This window comes from Olea europaea, chromosome 6 (genome assembly GCF_002742605.1).
Source record: "Olea europaea var. sylvestris chromosome 6, O_europaea_v1, whole genome shotgun sequence".
Classification (NCBI taxonomy): Eukaryota; Viridiplantae; Streptophyta; class Magnoliopsida; order Lamiales; family Oleaceae; genus Olea; species Olea europaea.
Window position 1 is genome coordinate 4,347,596 of NC_036242.1, and position 12,762 is coordinate 4,360,357.

At 33.6% G+C, this 12,762-nt stretch overlaps 1 long non-coding RNA gene across 1 annotated transcript; it reads left to right on the top strand.

Moving 5' to 3' along the window:
- The first annotated feature begins 10,658 nt into the window (after window positions 1-10,658).
- LOC111396453 lies at window positions 10,659-11,159 on the top strand. The gene is made up of 2 exons (XR_002703004.1): window positions 10,659-10,727; window positions 10,811-11,159. It is a non-coding gene; the product is annotated as an uncharacterized LOC111396453 (long non-coding RNA).
- The last annotated feature ends 1,603 nt before the right edge of the window (window positions 11,160-12,762 follow it).

A 12,762-nucleotide genomic window follows, 5' to 3' on the forward strand; every position in this document is an offset into this window, starting at 1 on the left:
ACCATTCAATCATTATAGAGGTGCAAAAAAAATTGAAAAAGGTGAAGAAATTTATTCATGGATTTGATCCAAATTTCTCCCAGAAAGTTCTAAATTTATGTTACATTTTTAGGTTTAAGAGTCCTGCTCCTTAATAAAGTTCACATTATCTTGCATAAGCAAATAATGCATGCATGGTTTCTTGGGTATGCTAAGTCTGAAACCCTATTGGCAGTTTTAGTGGATATGGGACTTTATCAAATAGACTGCAGAGGCACATGATGACCACATGGCCTTGGAGGAAATCCATGATTTCTTCTCTGGGTTTTGGGGGTGAACGTGGGGGAGGCAATGTGGAATCCTTTTCAGAAGCTCTGTATATGTATGTGTATAGTTTTGGCTCTATTTTTTTCTGATAGTTCTATCCTTATCTTTCTACTGAAGAACATGCTCCTAATATCTTCCAATTTGAAGGGTCCCCATTAATAATACAAGAGAGAAGAAACATGTTTAGGATAACACTACTTGATAAGCTCAACCCTCTTTCTAGTATTTTATACTTCATCGTAAACATGTCAACAAAGATTAAAAATGTTATAAACGAGTAAACGTTATAAAATATCAAGCAGAACATATTCGAGGAGAATCATAAACAAATTGTACAACTTAGAATGTCTAAGAGACATATTAAGCTAGGAATAGAAATGGTATACGGATCATAAAATTTTTAAGAAGAAATAATTCACATGACAGAGTTTTCATGTATTCTACAGTTGATTGATTGTACTTCTTCCGAAAAATGCCTCCATTTTGGGATTATGGACAAGTCTTTATTCAACATTTTCAAGAATTTGTTTGGTCCTTATTTCCTTTAAATCATATCAATGTTTTAGCTTTACAGATATGTACAAAACACCAGTGTGACAATTTTATGTATCTCCTGTCTGATCCTAGGACATAGGATTCCTCACAAGGATTGTCTGGTCTGATAATGGTGGAAATAAGTTAAAATACTCATCCGTATTTCCAGCCTACGAATAAGTTATCTCTTAACCAAGATCAATAGTATTTGACGATATGATGTTGAATAATATTAAGTTGATGTTACCAAACATGTCATTCTAGTTTTTGTTAAAGTAACCTGTGACTTAATGAATATCTGTTTCTTCTTTCCTGGTTTTTTCTTGATATTTTTTTATGCAAAGATGCATTTCCAAGGTACTTCCGTTAGATCTGAGTTAATTGGAGTCAGAATGCAGAAAACTGTTATTTCATTTCTCTCTCTCTCTCTCTCTCTCTCTCTCTCTCTCTCTCTCTCTCTTATTTTCATGTGTATATCTAAGTAGAAAGTGGAAAATCAGTACACAAATGAGGTCCAAATGTGCTATCAATGAACCTGTAACAATGATCAAGAATTATCAAGAAACTGGAGTTATTTTTGAGGGTCAACACAAGTTTTTAAAGGGTGTTTTTTGAGCCCATTTTTCAAAAATTCAAATTTCTTCAAACTCATTTTTAATTACACATTTAAATTTTTTTTTTTTTACCGTAAACCCAAAACTTTTTACTACATTTTAATCACACATTATTATTATTATTATTTTAAAAAAAAAATCACTACTAATAAATCTATTTTTTCAAACAATAGGGCCAAATAAATGCTTAGTCACTTATGAGGGGTTTCATGTCCCCCAAGTCCCTACATACCAAAATGGCCAGCCCACATATACAGAATGCATGTGATCGACAAAGCAGAGACTTTTACAATGGGCCAACTCCCTCCATGGGGCCTCGCCAACTAAACTTAGAGTCTTCTGGCATAGTTAAGAATTTTTCAAAGAAGCTACTCTAGGCCATCTTACTTTAAATCACTTATAGTCCGACAAAGTATTTTTAAAAAAATATTCAAATATGTTCAAAAATAGCTTCTAAATATTAGAAACAAGTTTTCATTTGAATGGGCCCTTGTACCTCAAAACATGATTGTCCTTTTGAGTGCATCAGAGCAAGGCCAATAAATCCCTACCCTTTATGATCCGCTCAGTTTCAATTGGACTGAAATAATGCAATTGTTCAAAGATTTGTCAAGGATTTCAGTTTCGTTCATTTATAAGTTTACTAGATCAAAAATTTATGACAAAAAAAATGTATAGATCCAATGTTACATTCAGCAAAGATTTATGATAAGCATGATTCTTCAGTGGATCATAAAAAACACACTTTTCGAAGATCTTTTCCTTCTCTTCGGGATTGAAAATCAATTTCAACGATTCGATAGATGGCTCATTGGGATAGATGTAGATGAACAATACCCTCTATTAGTTCTCTAGGGCCTAAATAACTCAATTTTCTCAGATGAACTATATGTGCCAATGGATTAGTTCGATCCAAAACTTGAGATAAGGGTGATGAGATTATGGAAGTAAATATTCTTGTATTTATTGCGACTGCATTATTCATTCTAGTTCCTATTACTTTTCTACTTATCATTTACATAAAAATAGTCAGTCAAAATGACTTCACGAAGGTCCCATTGTATTCCGGAAGCTCGTAGCATTTGTCCTAATAAACCTAATTTAGTGCTTCTTCTCCTCCAATAATGCATATGCCCTCAACTCGTTTTAAAAAAGTTGGATTCCATGTAATAAGCTTTTGAGTGTATCCTTACCCGTATCAAATAGACTTTGGGAAGGATCTCTATCTCTAGTCCAAAGTTAGTAAGTCCATTCAATGAGATGGTGGGCTACAAATTCATGGTAGAACCCTATGATGGTTCAGGGCTGGTCTTAAGTTATTAAGGGCACGTTCAACTCAACTTCTGACTGCTATTATTCAGCATCTTCTTTTCCAGCTTATCTTTCCTAGTACTTTGTTTGCTTATTGTAAATAATTTTTTATGATGCTTTATTTTTTCATTTTTTGTGTTGAGAAAGAGTGGGAACATCTACAAATATATTAGGATGTAAAATCAACTAAACTACCTAGTATTAGTTCATGAATGTCGCTAACGACACTACTAATGTCCATCAACAATAGTCAGTGGCATGCGTGAGGGAGGAGTTCAGCAAATATGAGCACGAAAAATGCTCAATCTTTAGCAATGACAGACATAATTAAGTGATCAAGAAATACAACATTAGAAATAAGATTATAGAGAATTTACTATTGTATCTGTCATAAGCAAAAAGAATATAGTTTGTTACAAAGAACGCAAATTGAGATATCTTGTAAGAATTGAAGATCCAACTATTTCTATCATTTGTATAGGTTAAAAATCCATTAAAATAGGATTTTAATTTGAAATCAACTATGCCGACATTTCCTTTTGACAAATATAATGAGATGACAGTAAAAAGGGATAGCGAGTGTTGATACAATATATACTGCAAAAACATCGCACTTCATTGGAGAAGGTGCTCTTGGAAACACAAGTTCGACTAACTAAATCTTGGTAGGAGCATCTAAGAGGGTTAAATCTTCGTTAGTGTCAAGTTGAAATTCTCAGAGACACTTGAATCTACTTTATATCACCAATGTACTTACATTTTACAGTCACTAGGTAAGAGATAAGCTTGACACTAAATCTTAGGCATGTAAATCTAAAATGTATAAATATAAATGCGCCTGAATCTATAATTTAAAACAAACATTCTAATATCAAAAAGTAAAGTATTCAATGTGAGAAACTAAATCCAAAAGTGAAGGAAAAGAAACACAATTTCCCTTCTTTATCAAAATACACAAAATTCAAAAAAATTCAGAAAATCCCACCACAAAATCTTCCATTTCCAAATAAAAACCAACAAATGACACAAAAGGAAAAGAAAAGAAAAGAAAAGAAAAAAAAAAATCTTCACGTCATAATTCCTAGCTCCCACAGCTAGATTTTCAAATAATGCACAACAAAAAATAGAGACACAAGTACAAAAGGACAAAAATTGATACAAGGAAAGAAAAAGAACCTCGTGTTTTCATTAAAACTACAGAAAAATTAGTTCCTTAGATTCAGAAATTAGGAGCATCTTGGATTGTAATGCTTAGAGATAGATATAATTTGTGGACACCTCGAAAGGATGAAACTGTGAGTTTGAATTTCACTTTCTTATAGAACTAAAGACTTGAGTAATGGGCTTTGTGATGACCAAATAGGGCTTGAAACAAGCACGAACAAAATATCAAATACAAAGAAACCTCATCATTTTATTGATTCGTGGTAATTTGACATAGTGGCTTCTTCAGCCATACGGATGCTGAAAACACCGTGAGGTTAGCTTTGCTCAAAACCCTACATCCATGTCTGCACTATACACTGGGAATGGCAGATAAAATGAGCTTCTCGATCTTTGAAGACTTAACCATTCAAAGTAACAATTGAACTGAGATTACTAACATGCACACCAGATTTGAAAGCTGACCACTTCTTTTCCACCAAATTCTTTGCACCCCTATTAAGGCTCCTCAGAAGCAATCTGCAACTGCCTATTCGTTTCTTGTGCTTCCTCATAGGCTGGGATTGCAAGTGGTCCAATTCTTGGAAGGTCAAATGGTTTTGTTTGTTATAATATTTGAAATCAAGAGATCATCTTAATGATGATGATCTCTTGATCTCACTTATTATAAAAAGCAAAACCGTTAGATCTTCCGAGAAACAATCCACCCGTAAATCCAAACCTCTGAGGAAGCACAAGAAACGCAAAGGCAGTTGTAGATTGCTTGTGAGAGGCCTTAAAAGGGGTGCAGAGAATTTGGTGGAAAATAAGTGGTTGGCTTCTAAATTGAGAACTATGTTGGTGTTTCGTTAAATGAAGTTGTCCAGTTACGGAAGCTAAAAATTATATTATGAATGACGGTTTGATTTCGACGGGTAGGATATTATGCAAGTCTTGTAAATACTATGCTTTCCATCTCTGTGTTTAAGAGTCATCTGGGTTTTGGTTTGAAGTGAAATTGCCTTGATCTTCTCATGGAGACCGGTAAGACATTAACCTCATGCCAACTTGAGGCCCGGCCAGCTGAATACAAGGCTAGAAAAGGAGCTACTCAAGACAGGTCAGTTGATGAGTCATATGAACAGAATTTGGTGGAAAAGAAGCGGTATGCTTTGGGAATGTGAACTGCATTATCTTGTTTATTTCTTCATTTTTTTTCCGCTTAAATGGAATGTACGGGACTATATTTTCTTTGATCCAATTATTTCACCACTGGTATCCTTTACAGAATACTCTTGAGCATTTGAATGACGCTGATACAAGCTATTCACTTTCATTTCAGACATCTTTCTGGATTTTCTGAACACCCCACCATATCCAGAACAGCCTTCTTCCAGAGGTCTATCTTGAGTGGTTATCTCGATAAGTCTCGGGTCCTCCAAGCAAGTGCATGCATTTCCTGAAATGTTGGGACCTTCAAAAAGTAAATCAGCAATTGAAATGCTACCGAACAGAATCTGCAAGTGTTACACAACCTTATCATAAAACTACAACGCTCAAAACCAGTAAATGCACTAAAATCTACTTTATATCACCTGCGTACTTCCATTTCAAATTTACCAGGCAAGAGATAAACATACACTAGATCTTAGGTTGTGCATCTAAATTTACAAATGTAAGTTCCCCTGAATCTGTAAATGTAAAAGTCACAGGCAAAGTTCAAAACATTAAGTATTCAATATGAGAGATTCAACCCAAGAGTAAAGGAAAAGGAAACAGATAAACTTCGAGCTACACAAAACTCCATTTGTTAAAATAACTAAATTCGAAAAATTAGAGAAAAATCCGCCTTAAAAACTTTCTTCAAATTTCGAAGCTCCCACCACCAAATTCAAATAGCCAATAAAAAGAATAGCAACAAAATATTTGAAAAGAGAAATATTGATAAAAGCAAAAACTCACATCGCATTTTCTTTTGAACTGCATAAAATTTGGGTTCCACCAATTTAGACATGAGGATTCTTGAATTGTAATGCTTAGAGATGGTAAAAATCTGTGGGCTGCTAAAAGGAAGACATGATTAGAATTTTGCTACATGTACACTGTGGTGTATACTTTGACTTACATTTTATCACATAGCATTATCCTATTGAACATTTTAAATTTCAAACATATTTTTCATCTAGTTGACACTTGACAACAATGTAAGTGTTAATTAAAGTGTCAAAAATCAGTGTACACCAAAGCCCATAGTTTTTATAACACTTTTTAACTGACCCGAAACCTCATGAGTAAAGGGCTTTGCGATGACCGAATAGGGCTTGGTACAAGGAACACGTGGCAAGCGTACACTATGAATTTGTACCCATTGAAATTTTGGCTGAATTTATTTTATATTCGTCCAATTCAAAGATTATTTATACAAGATCTAAATTAATCCTATTTGCAAATCTTACTCATACTAACCATCTATACATAATAACTATATATGGAAATCCAACTCATACAAAATATCCATAAATTTTTAATCTCCTCTCAAGTTGTTGCCTAGATATTCCATATGCCCAACTCGGATAACGATGTATAGAGTGGTCCACTAAAAACAGAATTACTCATGTAGACCAATTACTCATACGCTCAATAGAAGCTCAATAGCAAAAGACTAATAGGCAAGAAACCCACCAAAAAAAAAAAGAAAAAAAAAAGGAAAAAACAACAACAACACAATGTGCAACACCCCAATTTCTATCACGTAAGTGCAAAACAATAAAAAAAATTATTTTCTATTTTCAATAGTAAATATCAATCAAAATATGGAGTTTGTATATTTTTGAAATGAAAATAGAATAATTTACTTATGAAATAAACATGCCGTTGAACACAAATAAGAAGAAATAATCAATTGAAAAATAGTAAAAACTTAATGCTTTTAAATTTCTAGTCCTTTTGGCGACCTACGTCACCTTCCTACTGCAGAACTCATCAACCCGAACTAACACCTAAATTTTTGTAAGATTGATTATTTGACAATATTCGGTAAGATATATGCAGTTTCTATATACAATTAAATAAATCATTAAATCCGATACTGCATGCCACATTTCACTTCGAGTATTTCGGTAATCAAGCAAGAACCTCATCGCGTAGTCATTTCGAATTCTCGAAGGATTTCTCATTTCATTTCATTTCTAATTCTCGAAGGAGTTTTCATTTTGTTATAAAGAATTTGGAAGATTTCACATTTTGTTAGGTCAATCCTGAAGTCCATCCGCAATTCCTGCATATATCATTGATTATTTAAAGCATAAGAAAACGAACCACTTGCACTTGGGAGTATTTTACCTTATTATTAAAAGGTTGTAAAACTTGAAAAAATCTTTGATCTTCTTGTTTAATTCACTGAAAACTTTATGAACTATAAGCGTCTACATGTACACTTTCTACGGGTTTAGGGATGACATTTTCATAGTTTTATGGACAAAAGGGAGACGTGAGAGATAACAATCTGATGGCCATAGTCTGTACAATATTTTGTAACTAAATCGGATAAGTATGAAAGATGAAGTTAGCGTCGACATGGGGTATAAATAGGCATAGTCTCCTACTGAAAATGTAACTGCTAATCTTTTATGCATGCTAATTCGTTTGATCAAAAAATTTGATGATAAGCCTAGTATAATGAAATTGGATTTGGCCAAGCATAATAACATTAGGAGTTAACCTCAAGAGTTTAGATTAATTATAACGGAGATTTAAAAGCCTACTTTAACTTCAATTGTCGTAACCTGTTAAACCAAAGAGAACTAATTAATTCCGTTAAAATTTCAGTTATTCATAAACTTTCTTTGGTTGGTTCTAACTTGATTCGATCTTATCTAAATTTACTTTTCTCAAGCCTAATACATATAATTAAGTATGAGCTACTCAATGAGCCCAATATTTCCTTGGGTCAGCCAGGGAAATGGGTCATGCATCACAGAAAATGGATCCTTAGAATTGAGACATAAGGAAAATGGAAGAGAGAGGAGAAACAGTCACCAAAAATATAAGATCAGAGAACCATATAAAAAATTCGAGGTAATAAAATATCCAACTTCATGTGTAGCAGGAAATCTCCCACGCAGCAGTTAAGGGTTTGAAACTTCAAGCATGCACCAAAACAACCCAATCAACAGCCTACCAAAAGCCACCCAGTCAAAACAACCTAAAACAACCCCCACCAAAAAAAAAAAAAAAAAAAAAAAAAAAAAAAAAAAAAAAGAAAAAGAAAAACACAAGAAATGTTACTAGAATGTGGAGATACTCATCTTAAAAATTGGAAAGTGATAAAAGGGATGCTTACTATTCAAATATATTTCAGTATGTTATTTTTAGTTTTACTTTTTAGGCTTCGCCAAACATTCTCCTTGAACAAGGATGAACAAAATATCAAATACTAAGAACCCTCACCATTTAATTGATTCATGGTATGACAAGAAGACTTCTTTAGCCATATGGAACCTGGAAAAACAATGAGGTTAGTTTTGCTCAAAACCCTTCGTCATGTATCCACTATTCACTGGGAATGGCAGATAAAACGTGCATCTCAACCTTCAAAGAATTAATCATCTTAAGCTACAATCGAACTGAGATTACTAACATGAACACCGGAAGCAAGAGATCCTGAAACACATTGTAATAAAAGGGATCATACTATTATTAGAGGTTATTTTAATTAGTAATTTCCTTGTATAACCCGCATGGAATCAGGGATTTGATTTGATTTGATTGTATAGCATAAAATCTTTCCTTGTATCTCTCTATAATATTCTATAAATTGAAGGCAAATGCATACTGGAAGATCATTCAGCAAAATCGTGTCATGGTATTAGAGCCCTGACCTTTTTTTCTCGTGTGTGTGGTCGTGGTGTGGGCTACGGTTTTCTTGTTTGGGCAGCAATCAGTTCTTGGTTCTTCATTGTAGGCATCACGGTGGTCGATTGATTGTTCACAGTTGACTATAAGAAATATATGCTTTCCCTACAAAATTTACGCATACAAATTGAGATTTGTCTACAGAGTTCACTTTTTCCCACAAAAAAAAAATATTTTGTAGGGTTATGATTTAATTCAAAAATTTTCAATTTTAAAGGAACTTGTGCCCACAAAAAATTGTATTTATATCTCTTTCCCAACAAAAATATTAGGCAGGTTTGTAGGCTAATAATTAAGGAGAAAAATTTTCAAACCTAATTCATCTTTGAGACCAAAATATTTCCCCCCAAAACTGTTCATTCCTTTCCTTTGCCGCTTCAATTGGCCAAACCTAATTCAAAATCTTCAATTGATGTAGTGTCTACTGTCTTGTAAAAAATTACAAATATCGATTTTGTATTCTTCTTCAATCTCTCTTCAAGGTATGCCCATCGATGCTTAGGCACGGCGACGGTTTGATGTCCGTCTACTTCTGATGGAAAGTCACAAAATAACCAAATATTATATGCAGTGAGAGAGAGAATATCTCTGCCTTCTTCCTCCAATTTATGTCTGCATACGGGTTCATTTTCTGATTCTTTTCTCATGTTTCAATTCGTTGGATTTTGGGTTTTCTAGTATTCTCTCGATAATCTCTAATAAAGTATTTATTTTTTTCGATTGATTTGGTAATTCGTTGATGTTTTTCTGCATTTTTACAACTAATTGATTACATTGATTTGAATTAATTTTTTTAATCTTGCCTTCTTTTCCCCTGATTAAATTGAATAGCGATTTCATTGTCTTCTTAAAGAATTCATTTCCAGGGTTTGATAATTTTATTCCAGAATTTGATTGGCCTTTTTGTTCTCCTCCTTGAATCAAATCTTAATATGGAAGTTGGGTGGATATAATTCATGGACATATTGTTTTCATTGATTGAAATAATGAAATTTGATTCCAGCATTTTATGTTGGGAGTTTTGATTTGGGTGATTTTATGTTTTTAATTTGGGCGGTTTTTTGATTTTAAGGTTTAGAAGAAGCGCGTTTCAGAAATTAAACAAAAATTTATCATTTTGGTTGGGTACGTCTTTAATCCAAGTGGACAAATAAACGCCGTTAAGCTGCCACATCAATTTTTCGTCGTATACTTGGAATTTTTCGTTAATTAAGGGTAACATATTGGAAATGAGTGATAGATGTGTAAACGTGTAAATAGATGAGTGCGTAGTGGGTCACCATTTTTTGTTCATAGAACAAGTAGTAACCCAGGGTGAAATTAAGTGAGCATTCATTTAATTAACTCGTATACAAATTTGTGCTAGTCAAGCTACTAAGCAACCATTTGTTCCTTTTACTGATTATCATTTTCGAGAGTCGTCGATTTTTGGTTTTTGAATATGAAATTCGAGATCAATCCACTGTTACATGGTATACAATGAACATAAATATATTTCTATAATTTTAGGAAGTAGAGATGTAGTGGATAAGCAACAATATACGTTCATATTACTAAGGTAGCTCATTGAGATTGAAGATAATATCATATTAATAGTGGAAATATGCTTCAGTAATTATTGAATTTTTTAAATTTCTTGTGTGTTACCTGGCATTCCTAAGCTTGCAATTGGAATCTAGAATTAGAGAAACCTGTTTGACTTTCACTGTGTAATTTTTTTAAATTTGTGTGTGTTATCTGTAACTATGTATGCCTTGATTGAGGTAGAAACTTTTGCATTTCAAGTAATGAGCAAGTATAAAAAGGTAATGTGAATATCATATAATAGATGCAGCAAAAAGTGAAAAGGTTCAAAGAACTGGAGAAAATGATAGGACATTGGATGATGAAATAAATGAGTTTAAGGTAGTTTTTTTTTTTTTTCATAGTTAATTTTCTTACTATATGAAGTCCATTTACATGTTTGATTTTTATTATTGGATTTGCAGGGATAGGTGCAGGACACTTGTCAAGGACTCTAGATCTTCCTATCCAAGGGGCATGTAAACAAATTAGGACCTCTTGTATTGTGCGTACTACTCGAGAGAACATTAGAGTTTTATATAATTAACTGAGCAAACAAGCTACAAGTTTTGGAGTCAATCGTTGTTAGTTCATGACATCAGAGCCATCATTCAGTCACATTGCCCCCAATGAATATGGTTTTTAGTTTAAATTTAGATGTAACCATGCTTAGTGAATGGTTTTTATTTATGTTTTGATGATATGTTTCGGTTTCAATGTTACAGTGATTGACATTACATATTTTAATTAATATATTGTCTTTTTGTATCTTTATATTATTTTGAGTATCGTTAAAAGATTAATATGTAACAATAATTTAATTTCTTTCATAATAGCTTGCAAACATGCTTTCCCTACAAAAAAATATTCGTAGGAAAAAACAAGGTTTAGCTTACCAACTAGTCTATACATGTTGCCACAAATTTCTAATTGTTGGGAAAATGTGTACGTTTTAGCCTACGTCGTAATTTGTAGGGAAAAACAAAATTATTTCGTGGACTAAATTAACTTTAGCAGACAAACGATTTTGTTGGGAAAAAACTTACACGACGTATTGTATTTGTCTCCAAATGGTTCGTAGGGAAAAGTTTTAGCAAACATATTTCAAAAATTTGTGGGCTAAATTCTTTCCCCTCAATGTTTGCCCAACAAATGTTCCTACAAATTTTTTTTTTTTTGTCTACAAAAGGTTTTCCCTACAAATAAGAACTTTTCCCTGCAAATAAATTTTGTAGGGAAAAGGTAAAATTCTTGTAATAACGCCACTTGGTTTTCTCATGGTCGACGTCTTTTTAGTGAACTCCGGTGGTCGCCTTCTCAGCCTGCAACTCTACGTGTTCTTCAATTCTGTGTGCTCTTAGACTCTGCATGCTTTTTGATTGTACCGGCGCATCTGTAAGGTTGGTTGGAGTTTCATCTTCTTCCATCGTCCGTGTTGTGGAGTTCTCGTCGTGTCTCTGTGGGTGCATCGTGTCTGCTTGGTTTGGCTTTGCATTTAGTAAATGGGTTGTGTTGGTGTGATTTGGAAGCTAATTGTATATTGGTTGGGCCAATCTATTGGGCTTGGAGTGAATTCATTTGGTGGATATTGACTGATTTATTTTAGCGGGACTATTTATTATTTCATCATGTCACTGGAGAAAAATGACGCCGTTTATATCCGTTGTACTGGCAAGAATTACTTGTCATGAGCATTGCATTTTCAATTATTGATTGAAGGAAAAGGCGATATGTGGGGACATATTGATGGAAGTACTTCGCTTCCTGATCTTGAAAAGGAAAAAGAGAAGTATTGAGCTTGGAAAACCAAGGATTCCCAAATTATGGCATGGATCATCGGTACTGTTGATGCGCATGTTGTTCTTAATTTGAGGCCCTACAAGTTAGCTCGTTCTATGTGAGAATATTTAAAAAAGGTCTATGCTCAAAGTAACAATGCTCGAGGACTTTGGTTGGAGTGTGAATTGGCAAATTTTTCTTAGGACTCTCGTTCCATTGAAGAATATAATTTCTGGGTTTTCTAAGATTTGGGCTGAGTACATGGATATCATCTATGCTACAATTTCACCAGTTAGTTTGGAGGTTGTACAAGCTATACATGAAGTCACCAAGAGCGATCAATTTCTTATGAAATTACGAACTGAATTTGAATATATCAGGTCTAGTCTTATGAATCGCAAGTCCATTCCATCATGGTTGGTTGAGTGAACTACTGAGGGAGGAACGTCTTATAACTTGTAGCTCATTGGAACAACAACAAAATCACGTAACACCGGTTCCTATTGCATATGCGGCTCAAGGAAAATTCAAATCTCAGGATATGTCGAGTGTCCAGTGTTACAGTTGTAAGAGGTTTGGTCACATGGCCCTTTAGTGT